At 42.9% G+C, this 18,190-nt stretch overlaps 1 protein-coding gene and 1 pseudogene across 3 annotated transcripts in view; one reads left to right on the plus strand and one right to left on the minus strand.

The window, feature by feature from the left end:
- The window catches only part of PPM1H (protein phosphatase, Mg2+/Mn2+ dependent 1H), a 290,362-nt gene that overhangs the window by 173,026 nt on the left and 99,146 nt on the right, over positions 1 to 18,190 (plus strand). The window lies entirely within an intron of this gene.
- On the minus strand, positions 5,188 to 6,177 carry LOC107967488 (glyceraldehyde-3-phosphate dehydrogenase-like; annotated as a pseudogene).

The raw sequence follows: 18,190 nt of genomic DNA on the forward strand, positions 1-18,190 counted from the left end.
ATAAACAGGCAAAAAAGAAAAATTGCCTGTAATCTCCTCCCCTCCCCAACCACTGTTACCAATTAGGGGTATATCTTTCCAGCCTTTTTTCATACATAATCCCATTTTCCCCCCAGGGAAATTACACTCTGCATACAGGTTTGAAACAGCTTTTCCCCTTCCTCCTCAAATACAGAGTAATGGAAAATAATCTAAACATTTCTTAATGCTTCCAAATAATGGATATGAACTTCTGATCCCTTGTTCCTCGGTAACTGTGGAGTCCTTAGGACCTTACTTTATAGTATTAATATTTATTGTTGGCTGTAGTCTTCTTTGAGATTACGGCTTTTTATTTAGTTTTTTTCTAAAGCCTCCTGTGTTGTGGTTTTGTTATCTCTTGCTGCTGTCAAGGAGCCTGCATGAAACAGAATTCCTTCTTCTTTCTGGATTAGTCCTTATCTTTTTTGACTTGAAAATCATGTACACCCTGGTGTTTGCACTGTATGTAAACTGAAAGTAAACAACATCTAAGTTAGGGACAGAAGGTCACAAGTACTTAAGGTTTTTCCTAGAGCAGAGTATGACTGGTGTGTGGTTAGAGTGTAATCTTTAACCTGGGACTCAGTGCTTACCCTTCAGAGCTAGTCTAGGTCATTTGGCCATTTTCTCACCTTTTATAGGAAAAGTTATTTTTCTTTAGTCATTCTGGGAATTGGCCTAACTGTTAGGATGACATTTAAGTCGCTCCAGGTTAAATTGTAGGACAGAGTTCGATATTGGAATTCCTGTATATATTTAGTGGGGTCTGATGAGAAAGAGCCTAAACACTGGCTGATTTGGGAAAGGTCTGATAGAGAAAAAGGCACATGTACCCTGACTATGCCTTCAGCTCCAGCCACCTCTCTAAGAGGAAATTGTTGAGCAGGTGGGGGAAAGCTAGTTGCAGAATGAAACTGTAAACCAGACTGGGTGTGAGGGGAGGTAATAGAAGGGTTATAGGGTGGGGGAGCAAAGGCTGAAGAAGAGTTGGAGCCTGATTCAACCTGGCAGGGAGCGACCTGAGGAGGAGCAGTCTGGGGAGGAGGTGAGAGGTCAGATGGGTTAGTAGAAAGGGAAGATTCACAAGACTCAGTGACACTTGGGGTTGGGACTGAAGGGACAGGTGGGAGGGAAAGAAGAAAGATTTGGGACGAGTCTCACTGGGAGCAGAGACTAGGGAGGAACCAATGTGTGAAAGAATGCCTGGACATCAGGCACCTCAGACCATTTGCCCATTTTTCAACAAAAATTATCTAGATTTTGTAAAATGGAGAAATCAAAAGTGCCATTTTCTGGCTATTTAGAACCATTGTTGAGTTTGTACTGGGGCCAAATAGTATTGCAGAAGAAAATAAGACGCTTAGATTTTAGGTCAGGCTAGAGTTGAAGAGGTTTTAAGTTCTTGAGAACACAGGCTAAGGGAGAAGAAGGAAGAATGGAGGGTGGAAGGTTGCCCATAGTGAAGGAGGCAAGTTTAAAGAGAAGGGTAGAGACACGGAGAGAAGGGATGGGGGGTGCTTGCCCCCCAGGAAAGTGAAGAAGGGGTGAGAGGTGCTTGCCCCCCAGGAAAGTGGAAACGGGGTGGGAGGTGCTTGCCCCCCAGGAAAGTGGAAACGGGGTGGGAGGTGCTTACCCCCCAGGAAAGTGGAAAAGGAGTGGGAGGTGCTTGCCCCCCAGGAAAGTGGAGAAGGGGTAGAGACATGGAGAGAAGGGGTCAGGGGTGCTTGCCCCCCAGAAAAGCAGTGCTTGCTGCTAAGGGTGAAAGACCAAGGCAGGCATCCCCGAGTGGTCAGACACCTCTGAAACGTGGGTGAATAATCAGGCAGGCGTCCCCGCAATGATTAATCACCAAGGGAAGGCTGTCTTCCCGAGTCCATGACCAGTGCCAGAATTTTGGGTCCACGGATAAAATGTGTCTCCTTTGTCTCTACCAGATAATGAAAGGAATTGAACTTAAGAGAAGGGAGAGATTGAAGGGTGGTGCCAAGATTGAAAGGAGAAAGAGGTTGAGGGATAGTGAGAGAGGTTGGAGAAGAGAGTAAAAATAGACCGCTTACCCGATTTAAAATCAGTGAGATGTTCCTTGGGCTGGTTGGTCTGAGGACCTGATGTCATAGGTGGATCTCTTCATGGAGTGAGGGTGAGGACAGGGGACTGGTCTCCCGAAGGAGTCCCACTTACCCGAGTCTTCGGCACCAAATGTCTCACGTGTTCGTGTGAAGAGACCACCAAACAGGCTTTGTGTGAGCAACATGGCTGTTTATTTCACCTGGGTGCAGGTGGGCTGAGTCCAAAAAGAGAGTCAGCAAAGGGTGGTGGATTATCGTTAGTTCTTATAGGTTTTGGGATAGGCAGTGGAGTTAGGAGCAATGTTTTGCGGGCAGGGGGTGGATCTCACAAAGTATATTCTCAAGGGTGGGGAGAATTACAAAGAACCTTCTTAAGGGTGGGGGAGATTACAAAGTACATTGATAAGTTAGGGTGGGGCAGAAACAAATCACAATGGTGGAATGTCATCAGTTAAGGCTATTTTCACTTCTTTTGTGGATCTTTAGTTGCTTCAGGCCATCTGGATGTATAGGTGCAGGTCACAGGGAATATGATGGCTTAGCTTGGGCTCAGAGGCCTGACACTAACCACCACAGCATTTCATGGAGAAAAGAAATTCTCTTAGCTCTCAGATAGTTCCTGTCTAGGTGACACCTGTCTTGGGTTAGATGCTCCGTTTTTTTTCTCCACAGTTGGAAGGTTTAAATAAAATGTAGCCAGTGTGGAGAGTGAGATGATTGCAATTATGGAGGCAGAAGGATAAGAAGTTTGAAGTTTAGGCAAAGCACATGTCCCACCACCAAGATAAAACAAACAGTGATTCAGTCAAGAATCTGAGTTTTGGCTTAATTTCTCATGCATGTGCATTGTAGGTCATCTTTAAATTTATTTGACTTGTGAAAACAATTTTAACTACAAATAAACACACAAAGCAGTATAAATACGGAAACCCCACACAGGCAGGGACCTCCCTTTGGTGAGAATGCTATAGGCATAGATGAATCATGCTGAGATAGTTTGCATCTGTGAGGTTCATGTGAACTTTGAGGCCACCAGACCTCAAGGCAAAAATAAATACCCTTCAAAGACTTTGTAGCTTCCAAGAATTATTCATGTGGAAACCAAATGAAGATGTTGATTTCCAAGAAAGAGATCTCACAACTACAATGGATGACTGAGTGATTCCAGCCAAACACAAGAAAGTATTAACTTTTTAAATCTATTATTGAAGGAAAGTAATTGTAATTATGGTACATTACTTTAGGGTTCTGGGGTAGTTTTAAGCACTTAGCTTTAAGCACTCCGGTTTAGCCTTTTGAACAGCAAATTCATGTTTCAAATTACAATGACTGTCTCTATTACTGCGCTTTCTAATTCCTTCTAAACCTCACTCCTAAATTGCACCAGGCTGGAGCCATAAAGGGTTGCATGTGGGAAGCCTCCATCTGCTTTTCTTCTTTGAGAGGTGGTTGTGAATGAGACCAGCCAATGGGAATAAGATAATAATTGTGTTCTAAGAGCCTCTTGTTCTGTGGAGTGTGTGACTTACTGACTGATGCTAAACATTTGAAATTGTAAATTTGGATAAGTCCATAGAAATTGGGACACAGAAACATGGGTCTTAAATGATAGAGCTGCTTCCGAGTGTTTTCTGGAGTGGTGTTATGGTAGGAAGTGCCTTTCAATAATGCTATTGTAAAGACAACGTTACAACTTGGAACTTGCCCCCAGAAAAACACGTGAAAATAGTAGATCTATGATGGTAGATTTCTGGTGAATTTACTAGAGTGTGTTTTCTTCTAGTGAATTTATCTCTTCATTGATTTTATTCATTCCTGTGATCTAAGGGTGAACTGGTCTATTTTCATTTTACAGTTTGAGAAAGAAGTTAAACCCTAAGCAACTATAATAGTTTCTCTAGAACTTAAAATATTTTTTACACACCTGAAGATTTTTTCAGCCTTAGTAGGCCATGGTATAAATATTTCTCCTATTTCTTGTGTTGAAATGGGAGGTATCTCAGGAAGCTGAGTTTCCACTTTTGGCATAACTAATCCCAGCAAAAACAGGAAACAGTTTATCTATCAAAAATCACACTCCTGATTTTATCCATGATGTTCTTCCTCCTTTCCTGTTCCCTACTGTCTACACTCAGATAATTCAGATTCATAACCCAGCCCTACGAGAGCATGAGGGAGTATGGGGATAAAAGCCAACCCACTGAGGCTTCTCACGAGGACCAAACAGTGCCTCTCAGTGCCTCTTTGGCCATGGGTTTCTGTCTGCAGAGTCTCATCATTGGGGGTGCCATTTTCTGGTCATCCACCCTTTCCCCAACCTCATTTTCCAGCTGGACCAGTCATAGCATTGAGTGTCCCTTGTGAACTCTGGAAGGAGAGTTTTCCCCTTTGAGCCCTTGGAGATGCTGTCTTTGGCTTTGGTTAAATCTTTGCTGACATCACAGGTGCCTCTCAAGTCAGCTTTCCTAGGTCCAGCTGGTTCCTGGTTAGATATCCTGCTTTCTCTTTCCCTCTCATCTCTGCAGCTTGCTATAGAGGCTGCTCCCACAGTTCTTTAGGCTTTCATGTGCCGTCATCTTCGGCCGTTCAATTGGCTCCTCCGAGATTCAGTGCCCTCCTTCTTTTCCCCTCCCCTACTTTTTCCTTGTATTTCTCAGTAAGTACTCTTCACCTTTTCAGGACCACATTCCCAAATGTCACCAGCTCACCTGAGTCTTAGTATTCCCTGGCCTGGACCACCTCTTTGTGGATGATGACTCTCCTCCCTCAGGAATTTATTTTGTATATTTATAAATATACAAAATACGTTCATGTACATGTTTCCTTCATGAAACATTTGTTTAAAAAAACTGTGATTACATATGCAGTATATGTTACTTATGTACAATTTTTTTTTTTTTTTGGCTGAGTGCAGGGGACTTTATTAATGGCACATGACAAGGTGGGGCTCTCTAGGCCCCTCACTTTTCAGGGGGTCTACATGGGAACTTGAGAAAGGGAGATTCTCAGTGTTGTGGGGGACTGAGTATGGCAGGGACTTCCCAGCAGTGAGGGCCTCTCTCTTCCTCTCTTGCTCTCGCTGGGGTTGGTAGTCCAGGGGTCTTACTCCTTGGAAGTCATGTGGGCCATGAGGTCCACCACCCTGTTGCTGTAGCTAAATTCATTGTCATACCAGGAAATGAGCTTGACAAAGTGGTCGTTGAGGTCAATGCCATCCCCAGCATCGAAGGTTGAAGAGTGGATGTCGCTGTTAAAATCAGAGGAGACAACCTGGTGCTCAGTGTAGCCCAGGATGCCCTTGAGGGGGTCTCGGATGCCTGCTTCACCACCTTCTTGATGTCATCATATTTGGCAGTTTTTCCAGACAGCAGTTCAGGCCCACAACTGACACATTGGCAGTAGGGACACAGAAGGCCATGCCAGTGAACTTCCCATTTAGCTCAGGGATGACCTTGCCCACAACCTTAGCAGCACCAGTAGAGGCAGGGATAATGTTCTGGAGAGCGCCGTGGCTGTCACACCACAGTTTCCCAGAGGGGCCATCCACAGTCTTCTGGGTGGCAGTGATGGCATGGACTGTGGTCATGAGTCCTTCCACGATACCGGAGTTGTCATGGATAACCTTGGCCAGAGGCACTAAGCAGTTGGTGATACAGGAGGCATGCTGATGATCTTGAGGCTGTTGTCATTACTTCTCATGGTTCATGCCCATCACAAACATGGGGGTGTCAGCAGAAGGGGCAGAGATGATGACCCTTTTGGCTCCCCCCTGCAAGTGAGCCCCAGCCTTCTCCATGGTGGTGAAGACACCGGTGGATTCCACGATATACTCAGCACCAGCATTGCCCCATTTGATTTTGGAGGGATCTCGCTCCTGGAAGATGGTGATAGGATTTTCGTTGATGACAAGCTTCCCATTCTCAGCCTTGGCAGTGCCATGGAATTTGCCACAGGTAAAATCATACTGGAACACACAGACCATGTAGTTGAGGTCAATGAAGGGGTCATTCATGGCAACAATATCCACTTTACCAGAGTTAAAAACAGCCCTGGTGACTAGGCACCCAATACAACCAAATCCATTGACTTTGATCTTCACCTTCACCGTAGTGTCTCAGGGATGCAGCTGGCAATGAGAGAGAAGAGGCGGCTGTCTGTCAGATGGGAGGAGCAGAGAGCTACTTATGTACAATTTAAATATAAAAATAAGATTAAGAAAAGAAAGACATGATATTCTTACCATCCAAAGACGATCACTGGCTTGAGCCTCTCATCATCCAGGTCGCTCCTTGGCCTGTTCTTGTGTGATTTCCCTGTTCACATGTGGCATCTCTCAGAACTGAATTGACCTGCGTGGTAGAGAGCTGAAGGCCACCCATCTTGTAAAGATAACATCCTTAAAACCTACCCTCACTCTCCCAACAGCCATGCCACAGAGCTGAATCACAACAAGTGTCTCATGGATGGAAACTCTTCCATTTTGTTACATTTCAACTGTTTTTAATTTGTTTATTTTTACTTGTGCTAACCCTTCCTCTTCACTGTCAACCAAAAGATCATGAAAGACTATTGATTTCTAAAGTCCAAGTAAAGACTATGGCTTAACATTTCTTTTAGCTGGACGAGGAAGGGGTTTGGGAGAGAAGCATTGGGAATGAGGTGACTTACTCTCTTAAGGTACCCAGGTAGACCACCAGTGACTGCTGCTTTCTTTCACTAGCCCTCACAAGGCTTCCTTTCATAATCTACTCTAGAATCTGTTTTTGGACAGTGTCTGTCTCTCACCTGGGCTGGAGTACAGTGGTGGCTTGATCTTGGCTCACTGCAACCTCTATCTCCTGGGCTCAAACCATTCTCTCACCTCAGCCTCCTGAGTAATTGGGACTACAGGCATGTGTCACCAAGCCTGGCTAATATTTTGTGTTTTTGCTAGAGACGGGGTCTCATCATGTTGTCCAGGTTGGTCATGAACTCCTGCACTCAAGTGATCCTCCCGTCTCAGCCTCCTAAAGTGCTGGGATTACACTGTCCTCAGCCTACTCTAGAATCTTATCAAGACTGGATACCAACTCTCTCCTTCTCACAGTGCAGAATCCATAGTCTTCTATGTTAAAAAAATTATACCTGATTTGCCTATCTCTAATATTTGGCCACAGCCACATCTCTTCTTCAATGCCCTTCCTTCCAGATCCCTAATAGTACTGTGACAGCCTCATTTTTGAGGACTTTTGGGGCCCTAAAATATAATCCATTGAAGTCAGAGGATTTGATCCCTTTTATTGCAGCAAGATTCTCCTCTGTAATATTTTTATCTGTTTTGGAGACTTAGTTTTTCCTGTGGTTTTTCTCCACCTTCTCAATGTGAGAGGGAAAATAATACTTCTAATCCTGGTGATGAGGGAAGGTTATTCCAGAGAAGCAGCAAAAACAAAAATCAAGTAAGAATCAGAACAAGAAAGCCCAAGCTTCAAGGCAGAACTAGTGGAAATGAGGTTAGTGGGAGCCCACTCTGATCCCCCTTATCTGGAAAACTATTTAAGAGAATAACCAGAATGGAGAAAGCCAGAGAGAGGGGGAGAGAACCTGGCATTCTCCCAGGCAAGCCCCCACCAGTCTCAGCCTCTTTACCTCTGCCTGTGCATCTCAAAAAAGAAAATGGAAGCAGAGAGAGATGGTCTGTCATGGCCTTTTTCCAAGAGGGAACAGAACAGTTCCGATTTTACATCCAACAAGGCTTCAAGAGTAGGGGGTGAGGATGCAAGAGTGAAGCCCACTGTATCCCTAAGCTATAGCTCAGTCAAATGCTTCCGTCCCTGAATCTGACCCACACATGGTAGAAAGGTGGAAAGATGTTAGATGTTCATCCTGTAGTTAGATTTGGGCATTGTTACAAAGGAACCTGGTTTTGGAGAACAACAATCCACGTGAGTATATTAAAGATTCAGAAAAGTCCTGTGACAAAGAAGAGTGTTTCCTGAACTCTTTCGAGCATGAGGAATCTTCATTTGGTCGTCCCCTGTTTTCATTCAGAAGTGGGTTCCATAGGAAATGTTGTAGAGGCCAACCTAAATTAACTGATTTATTCAGTGAAGAGGAGTTTGCCAGGCAGCTGAGGTTAGAAGGTAGATGAGAGAACAGACCTATTTTTCTGTGTTTTCACTTAATATGTTAGTTCAGTTCTCGGCTTTGTTTTTCTCCCCTTTTTCTGTATGCATTCCCTAGAACACTTGTTTCAATTTTATAATTTAACTACCATATAGACATGACTATTCACAAATCTTTTTTAGCCCTGACCTCATTCCTGAGCACCACTCCCACATTTCCAACTGTGTCTTCACTAGCCCCTCCACCTGACATCACACATATGCCCCAAATTCAAATGCCCAAAATGCAATGTCTTCTCCAGACCAACTCTTCTGCTCGTCTCTCCTGTGTTAATAGCATCATCGTCCTTCATTGTCCAAGCTGGGAACCTCAGCAGATTTGCAGGCATTTTCTTCTCCTTTAATTCTCACATAATTTTTTTAAATTATATATTTTATCTCTAAGAATTTTCTGTTTCCACAGACATAGTTCAGACTCATTTCTTACTTGGACAGTTGTAAGAGCCTTGGATAAATTATGGGTTGAGTAGAATTTTTGCAGGAAAAGGGGATTTGGCATGGGAATCCTTTATATGTATCTCTTTGTCACAATAAAATTAAAAATTATGGATTTGCTTGGAAAAATGTTAAGGAGACTCTAATATTAATGAACAGAGTGAGGTTTCAAAGCTATTGAGCAAGAGAAGCAAGAATGCCCCCAATCCCCCTGTCAATCTTCCTTCTTTTCTGTGGAATGTTGGGGGGATCTGAACACATGAATGGAAATGACAATGAGAAATCTTCAAAATGTTAAATTTTTATTTAATGATAAAATGTGGGATAACCACTTTATTCTTAAAGCCTAAGTGAGGTCACAAAATTTTTTTTTCTTTCATACAATTCCTTAACATCCCATTTGTAGACACTTATCATTACACAAAAATAACGAAGTTCCAAGTAAATTACTATTCTACTGACTCTTATATGTGAGTTTAATTTATTCATTCAGCATCACTAATAATCTATAAAGTCCCTTCATACATATACTCATTTAGTCTGAAGAAAGTGGTATTTACCAAGTGGGGAAAATTGATTCTCAGAGTGGCTAACTCACTTTCCCAGTATACTTAATTCATAGCTTGAAATTGACTTTGGACTGCAAACTTTGATTACTTTTCATTTCACCACAGCCAGCTCCCAAACCCAACTTAATGGGTTATGTTCAGTGAATGAGAGATGGGCTTCCCAGGCCTTTGCTTGTAAGGAACTGACACGGGGTAACTCTTACCAGGCAGAGCCAGAGAGGCCTTACAGGTAGGGCTGGTGTGCAGCATCTAGCCCATATAACCTAACCATGAACCACAGATGAGCCTCCCTGCCCTGCCACATGAAGTAATATAACTTATTTTGAACAGGAGCATGTAGCAAAGAAGAGGTCCTGTTTACTTCCACAGTGCACACTGCAAGACATTCTCAGTATATTATACAGTCTAGATCTCATTGTTTATGGGTCTGGTTTTGCCCTCATGCAGCAGACGTAGTTCCTGATTTATAGCACCATAAAGAAATTACAGTGAAGGACGCCTCAAGATTCTTGGCAGGCAAATATAGACAAAGCTCCTTTACATCTTTTTAAAGAATTCCAGGGATGGAGATCCATGAGCTTTGGTCAGATGTATAATGTGAAGATCAAGAAATTATTTTCCCTTTTCCAACCATAGAATTTTACTGATTTGATGTGATTTCCTCCTGTTTGTTTCACTCTGAGCATGAAGAACTGGTCACCCACTGTTCTCTGAATAAACCCATTTTAAATGCATGAAGGCGAGTGTGATGAGATTGTTCCTCATTCTTTCCCTCAGGCTAAAATACCACTTTTCCTTTAGCCTCTTCAAAGCTTCTATTTTCCACCCCTTGAATTGTGTTTACTCCTCTTCTTGGGACCCTGCTCAGTTGTTCCGTCACATTGCTGTTTTTTAAGTAAAGAGGTCCGAATCAGACACAAATCAAACAAGGGTGTGACCAATGCAGGGTATTAGTGAAGAAATTGCTTCCTGGGCTCTGCAAGTCCTACCTGTCTTGGCACACAAATAGTGAGCCATTGTAGTCAACAGTCATCTTTAAAAAGAAGAGAAAAGTTCGTCCTACTCATAAATAGACTGCAGTAGAGAGAAAAATAAATGCCTTTGGTGCCTTCACCCAGTCTGGCTACTTGCCATGAGGAAGAAAATGCTTGATTTGGCACTTAACAAATGGTTGTACACATTTGTGCTGGGGAACCGTATGGTATTGTGAATTTTAGATATTGACCCTGCACTAGAGAGAAGCAGAAAACATATCCTCTGATGCAGATGAAAAATAAAGCATTGTGTGATGTACACATTGAAATCTAAACATGCAGGCAAAACTTTTTCAGCAAGGTGCCTTTAAAAGGGTGCTGAATAAGAAATCACTGAGATTTTCAGATCTGAATCTAGTTTGAACTCTAGAGTCCTTTAAGAGAAAGTTCTAAAACCCACCAATTGGGAATATAAAATTGTACAGTCACTTTGGAAAGCTAACTGGTAGTTCTTCAGAAAGTTAAGGTTACCATATGGCTCAATAATTTCACTCCTGGGTATATGCCCAAGAGAACTGAAAACATATATTTACACAAAAACTTGTACACAAATGTTCATAGCAGCATTATTCACTGTTTTAAAAAAAATGGAAACACAAATGTCTGCCAACTAATGAATGGATAAACAAAATGTGTTCATGTGATGGAATATTATTTAGCCACAAGAAGGAATGAAGTATTGATGCATGCTGTAACATGGATGAACCTTGAAAACATCTGTTTAGCAAATGAAACCAGTCATAAAGATCATGTATTGTATGATGCCATTCATATTAAATGTCCAGAATAGATTAATCCATAGAGACAAAGTAGATTAGTATTTGCAAGGGCTTAGAACGAAGGAGAGATGGGGAGTGGCTACTAAAAAGTACAGGGTATAGGGAGTCCTTTTTCAGATTTTGAAAATGTCCTGGAATTGGATAATGGTGATGGTTGCACAACCCTGAGAATGTACCAAAAAACACTAAATTGTATCACTTTAAGAGGGTATATTTTATGGTATGCAGACTATAATTCAAAAACAGAAAACAAACACATAGACCTCTTTTTTTTTTTGAGAAATGATATGCACCTTGAAAACCTTTCATTAATGACTGAGGCATTTACCTGATCTGGAAAATTTTGCGCTGGCGCACTGGGTTTCATGAGTGTTGCTGGTATAGCAAAATGGTAGACTAAGATGTTTCTACAGAAAGTGGCTGAATATGACACTGAGAAATTATTCTGGGTGGTATGAGTACAGACTGGGCTGGTTGTGAAGAAAGCAAGGAACGTGGGACTCAGCTATGGCTCTATGAGTGGTCACTTATTTTTGCTGCTACTTAAAGATCTGAAATATTTTTCCCTTGACCATCATTTGTGAATATTTTTGCTTAGGAGCTTAATTGCATAGTTGGGGTCTTGTTAAATGAATCATCGTATTTGCAGACTTATTTAGTAGTTTCCATTCTGAAAATTGAATGACAAGAAATACACCCAAACTGATTCCAGGCTGTTAAGCTTGCTTTTTTCCTTTCAGCTATTTTTTGATAACATTAATTAGCATCTACAGAGTAGCCATCCTCTGACGATGGTAAGGTAACCCTGGCTTGTCCCTCAGCTGCCCTGCTTTCTTTCCCAACAATGCGTTTCTAATACTTTTGAAAGAGAAGAACACTTCTGCTGCATCCAAACAGAATCCACAAAGTCTGATGCTTTTGAACAAAATGGATGTTTCCTCCCTGTGCCTTGAAATTGATATACACTGTCAAAAAGGGTTTTCTGAATGGTTTCTCTTTGTCACCTTGTACCAGATTTTCTCCTCCATTCTGGAAATGTGCAGTTTAATGTTGCGTTTCGAATCACTTTCAGCTGAAAGAGTGTGTAATGGAATCAGGGCATCCCATGAATACTCTTAACAGAGTCAGAGATGCCTTTTTGTTTGTAGCTCTGCGTTCCAAGGGGACTGATGACAACAGTGAAATTACATTGGGGGCCTTGCTCAATAGTAGGTTCCTTGTCTGTGATGTTTTAAGAGAAGTAGTAAGGGTGGCTTCTCCCATCCTGGTGCTTCTGTGTTTGGTTTATATTTCTTAGAATCTAAATTTTGGTGGTTATTACCTCCTGAGAAGAAAAGTAGTAACTGGAGTCCTTGTCAGTATTTTCCTACCCCAGTGTGTATCAGACTCTTTTCAGAAGCATTTCACTCTAACCCTGAACGTTGCCTGTAAAATCACCTGATTCTGACCCTTTTTGTTATCAGCAAGGATGCCAGGGCCCAGAGTTAAAGACAATTAACAGCCCACTGTGGAGCTGGCACCTATAATTACAGATTCCCAGGCTGGTGCCGGTGCTGTTTCTGCCACAACACACAGGCTCCTACCACCAATTACTCACATATATGTGAATTTCCTCCAAAGCCATGAACCTTCTGAGCTGGAGGAGGGCTTGACAATTAGTCTTTGCCCCACAGTCTTTATCATTTCATGCTTTGGCTGTCACAGTATAGCCTTTCAGGTTAACTGTCAGAACCTAACAACCCAGAAAGGGTAGATGATGGCAGGTCCTTCCTCACACGTGTGTGTGTGTGTGTGTGTGTGTGTGTGTTCTACATTGAAACACATTTAACTACATGAGTGGGTGGATTCCATGCTACAGGGCTGGCTGATTGCTTAGGAATTAAAGATGGGAATGAATTTCTGCACTCCCAGGACTTTTTTAAACTAGAGCCTCAAAGCACTTTGCTTTGCCATTCAGCAAGTTCCCTTGCTGCGGAGAGAAGAAACCAAGGTATAACAAAGTGAAATGACTTGGTTTGGAATTGGACTTCAGATGTGAGCTTGATCGCTGCCCTTTGTCTTACTTGGAGGACTTTTTTTTTTTCTTTTTTTTTTTTGAGATGGAGTCTCGCTCTGTCGCCCAGGCTGGAGTACAGTGGCGCAATCTCAGCTCCCTGCAAGCTCCGCCTCCCGGGTTCACGCCATTCTCCTGCCTCGACTTCCCAAAGTGCTGGGATTACAGGCGTGAGCCACTGCGCCCGGCCACTTGGAGGACTTTTAATACCTTTTACTCCATAGAAATTGGACTCCTGGACACCATTACCTGCTTCTCAAGTCCAGCAGCTAGGGGATTTTGGATTTCTTTTCCATTTCTACTCTACAGAGAGATGCTACCTTTATTTTTTAGCTTGGCTATATATTTGTGTGTGTGTGCATGTATAATTTTTTTCTCTTTCTCTTTCCCACCTCATGTTATAGGTCATTGTTGTGTATCTAGAGCAGAGGGAGTACTTGGTGGGTTCTGCCACATGGGCAAAGCTTTCTACTGAGGCTGAAAAGCTCTATGCCTATTGTCTCCATGCCATGTTTACATAGCACCTGTTTATTACTTGACTGTGAATTTTGGGATTTTGTCTGGTTTTAAGACAAAAGGTTTTTACCTTGAGAGGGCAGAAGGGCTGAAGTGTGCTCTGGAATGTACCCTGGCAGAACATGGGCTTTTAGGCTTTCTGAGGGTTACATGAAGAAGGTGCTAACAGAGTGTTCCTACATTTGCCCTACTTGATTCTCTAAACTTTGTCTTCCCCTTAAAACTTAATTTACATTGGGCATGGTGGTTCATGCCTGCCATCCCAACACTTTCAGAGGCTTAGGTGTGAGGATCACTTAAACCCGGTACCCATCTCTAAAAAATTTTTAAAGATTGCCAGGCACAGTGGCTCACGCCTATAATCCCAGCACTTTGGGAGGCCGAGGCGGGTGGATCACCTGAGGTCAGGAGTTTGAGATCAGCCTGACCAACATGGAGAAATCTCGTCTCTACTAAAAATACAAAATTAGCCAGGCCTGGTGACACATGCCTGTAATCCCAGCTACTTGGGAGGCTGAGGCAGGAGAATCACTTCAACCTGGGAGGCGGAGGTTGCAGTGAGCCGAGATCGCGCCATTGCACTCCAGCCTGGGAGACAAGAGCAAAACTCCGTCTCAAAAAAAAAAAGAAAAAAAAAACTTTTTAAAAAAATTAACCAGGCATGGTGGCACATGCCTGTGGTCCCATCTACTCAGGAGGCTGAGGTGGGAGGATCACCTGAGCCCAGGAGGCCAGAGCTGCAGTGAGCCACGATCGTGCCACTGCACTCCAGCCTGGGCAGCAGAACGAGATCCTGTCTCAAAAAAAGAAGAAAGGAAAGAAAGAATTTGTTACTCGTTTGCATGAATCTGAAGATTTCTCTATAGCTGTAGCCAGTGACACAGTAGCTCTGCAGTGTACTGAGGCAATGTCATTTCATATTAGGAAATTTAGAAGTGAGGGGGTGTGAATGAGCTTCTACTATTCAAACCCAGTAGCACCCTGTGTGTTGGGGATCCGTGAAGGGAGAACATTTCTGAGACCATCTAGAAGGAAAGTTCCTTATTCTGCAGGGTGAAACCACACCACACAACAGTATAAGTTGAGTTTTGCTTGCCCCGGAACAAGGGAGATATCTCCCAGGCAATAGAAAGCGTAATTGGCTGTTTGCTGCCTCGCAACAAGGACATCCCCTAGTCCATTTACTCCTAGTAGTGATGTATGAAGGGGAGGTGACTTTCCCATCCTGCTGCTACCTCCATACTCCTGGGTGGCTGTCTGGGCCTGGAACTCTGGCAGTCCGTGGTGGTAGGTAGCCCATAGGCAATGCATATGGTAATTGAGTTGTCAGTGGTGGTTTGGTTTGGTTTTGCTTTATCAGTGTTACTGATGGAACACACTGAAAATTTCCCTATGGCCACTGAATAAATCACACCTGGATGTATACTGTCAGAGCCTGTGGGCATAGTTTCAAGTCAGTTCTTGGGTGCCTAGTGAAATATATGTATCAGACTGTTACAGAATGCTCAGGCTGCAGGGGAAGATCACACCTGTTCACACTTTGTTTTTGTTTTTGTTTTTGTTTGAGACAGGATCTTGCTCTGTTGCCCAGGCTGGAGTGCAGTGGCATGATCATAGCTCATCATAGCCTTGACTTTCTGGGCTCAAGTGATTCTCCCATCTAAGCTTTCTGAGTAGCTGGGACTATGGGCATGTACCACAACGCCTGGCTAATTTTTTCTATTTTTTTGTAGAGACGAGGGTCTCAGTATGTTGCCTAGGCTGGTCCCAACTCCTGGGTTCAAGTGATCTTCCTGCCTTGACTTCCCCAAGTGCTGGGATTATAGGTGTGAGCCGTCATGCCTGGTCTAGACTTCTTTATATGGCTAAGATTAACAAGATCTAACCTTCAATCAAAGAGCTGATGAATTCTTTAGTCATGCATTTAATCCCTCACTTGGAACCTCTTCTTATACTTTTATTTTGAATGTGATTGGCAGTTCTAAACCTATTTTTCTGGGTCCTTTCCATATAGCACAAGTGATGTAGAAAAGTACAGACAGTTTTAGGCTTAACCAGTTCTTATTTTTCTAAGAAGATTCAGTCACTGGCTTCTTAGTTAGTGGCTCCTGAAACAGATGCAGGATAGTTGTGCTGCTGTGCCTGAGCTCCAAATAATGGCCTCTGAGATGTGGTTGGGCCACCTAGTAGAAGAACTTCATGGAGAGGTGCTTGAGGCACATGGGGTCATGAAGGGTGGTAACATTACAAAGATGAATCAGCATTCAGGAAGACTCTAGGTCTTCTGTGACTGCATAGCCAAATCTGGACAAATCAGTTCCTCTTCAAACTTACAAAAGGAGCACACATTTCCTGTAACAGTCAAATAATACAAAAATACATAAAGAAAAGTTAACCAGGTGCGGTGGCTCATGCCTGTAATCCCAGCACTTTGGGAGACTGAGGTGGGAGGATTGCTTGAGCCCAGGCATTCGCGACGAGCCTAGGCAACATAGTGAGGCCTCGTCTCTATAAAGAAAATAATAATAATTTAAAAAATTAAAAATAATAAAATTTTTTAAAAAGAAAAATTAACTTTCTCTCCCACTTCCATAACTTCCTTGCCACTCATTGAAACATAATTATATGTTATCAAGCTGCTAGGTGTCGAGGTGGTCAGTTAGGACAATGAACCAAACAGAAAGTAACAACCAAACCTTTCTTCTCTTACTGCAGTAGTCCTGGCAAGAGGCAAAGAGGAAAGTGCTCTTCCATTTTGCCCCATAGGACGGCACCAGGTGAAGGTCTGGCAGATGACATGCAGCGCTGGCAGGAGGGAGTCTCACTGCCCAGAGCTCTGAACTAAAGGCTTTGCCATTTTGTGGACCGAGGGTTGTAGGGCCAGGGAGAGAAGGGGAAGGACTACAAGAAGACTGAGTCAGAGCAGAGAAGTGTCTCAGTGGAGACTCCTAGGCTAGTGGGGTATGAGTCCTGGGCTGCAGCTGTCCTGGCGGCTGCAGTGCAGGGACTGTGCACCACATCCGGTGTGGAGAGGGCAGCTTCCCCCGTGAGTCCTGCTGGGCAGAGCCTTTGTAATGGCCTGTGGTCAGGCCTGAAACATCGCACACAGGATTCGGGCATGGAATCAGACTCCTCACATAGATGGAATATCTATATATAGTTTTTGTTTTTACAAAAATGGGATTGTACCACCCATTACTCTGCAGTTTACTTTTCTCACTTACTATATCATGGATAACTCCAGGTCACAAAATAGACTTTCACTCCTTTTTTTTTTTTTTGAGACAGAGTCTCACTCTGTTGCCCAGGCTGGAGTGCAGTGGTGCAACCTCGGCTCACTGCAACCTGTGCCTCCTGGGTTCAAGCAATTCTCCTGCCTCATCCTCCCAAGTAGCTGGGATTATAGGCACCCACCACCACGCCCAGCTAATTTTTATACTTTGAATAGAGACAGGTTTTCACCATGTTGGCCAGGCTGGTCTCGAACTCCTGACCTCAAGTGATCCACTCACCTCGGCCTCCCAAAGTGCTGGGATTACAGGTGTGAGCCACAGCGCCTGGCCTCTTTTTTTTTTTTTTTTTTTTTTTATGACTGTATAATGGCTTATAGAATACAAACCAATCCATTCAACAGTTCCCCTTTTGATAGACATTCAGGCTGTTTCCAGTCTTTGCCCCAATGAATAACATCAAAAGTCTGAATTGTATGTATATCCTATGTACTGAGTCTTTTATTTCTTTAGCATGTATTCCCAAAAGTGGAATGACTGAACCATTGGATATGTAATTATAATTGTAATCAATGTAAAAGGTGTAACAATTTCCATTCCCATTATGAAAGTGACTTTTACTCTATGAAAACTATATATTGTTGATTTTTTTAATGTTTCCCAACCTAATGAGCAGAATTATATATTGCTTTTACTTTAGTGTGCATTTTCATGGACTAGTGAGATTGAGCATCTTTTCATATCTTTATTAATCGTTGCATTTTTCCTTCTGTCAGTTGCCTAATCATATTTTTTATCAGCTTTTTTTCTTCTGCTTGTTTGTTAAATACCTGTTGGCACATGTCAGTCCTGCTCTGAGAACATCACACTGAGTTGAGATTTAACAAGAGTTAATATGATCCCTTTAAGAAAAATTGTAAAATCAAGTTAATATTTGAAGTGACCATCCTGTTTTACCCTCCCTGTTTCTCTTAACCACTTAATATTTAGACTAGGGGAATAAAGATATGTGTTTTTAACTCCAAAATATAACATTAGAGGAGAGAAGTAGCGGGATTTTCTAGGAATTAGTCTGTAACTCAAAATTCTCATTGGTTAGGAATAAATTACCTTTATCCTCTCATGTAGCTAATATTTGGGGCAGGGACCAGGGGGAGTTTTGTTTTTGTTTTTGAGACAGGGTCTCAATCTGTTGCCTAGGCTGGAGTGCAGTGGTGCAGTTTCGGCTCACTGCAACCTCCCCTTCCCAGGTTCAAGCAGTTCTCCTGCCTCAGCCTCCCAAGTAGCTGTGACTACAGGCGCCCGCCACCACACCCAGCT

The sequence above is a fragment of the Pan troglodytes genome, chromosome 10 (genome assembly GCF_028858775.2).
Source record: "Pan troglodytes isolate AG18354 chromosome 10, NHGRI_mPanTro3-v2.0_pri, whole genome shotgun sequence".
Lineage (NCBI taxonomy): Eukaryota > Metazoa > Chordata > Mammalia > Primates > Hominidae > Pan > Pan troglodytes.